We start from the raw sequence: 479 nt of genomic DNA, 5'->3' as shown, positions 1-479 counted from the left end.
CCCCTAGAGTTGTGGAATGGTCGAAAGCTAGTTTTGAAGCATATTCACATATAGGGGGTGTCCGGCTCATGTGATGAAATAATAGACTGGGAAGTTGGAACCAAGATCATAAATATACATGTTTGTGGGATATGCAATGGGGACAAGAGAATGATTATTTTATATAGTCGTAAGAATCAAAAGTATTTGTATCGACAAATGCCACGTTTTTGGAGCATGACTATATGATAGTTATCAAACCCAGAAGCAAAGCAGTTTTGGAAAAGTTACTTTCCAATAAGATTGGACCACAACTGACAAGAGTTGTTAGAACGCTAAGAATGACCACGATTACTAATCAAACTCCTGTGGCACCTCGTCGTAGTGGGAGGGTAAGCAAGTTACCTAACCGGTATACCGAGGATTCACAGATCGTCACTGCTGATGACGGTAAGGAAGATCCGTTGACCTTTAAGGCTACGATGGATGATTTTGATAAG

This window comes from Morus notabilis, unplaced genomic scaffold (genome assembly GCF_000414095.1).
Source record: "Morus notabilis unplaced genomic scaffold, ASM41409v2 Scaffold1264, whole genome shotgun sequence".
Lineage (NCBI taxonomy): Eukaryota > Viridiplantae > Streptophyta > Magnoliopsida > Rosales > Moraceae > Morus > Morus notabilis.
Note: the sequence above shows the minus strand (reverse complement) of the source record.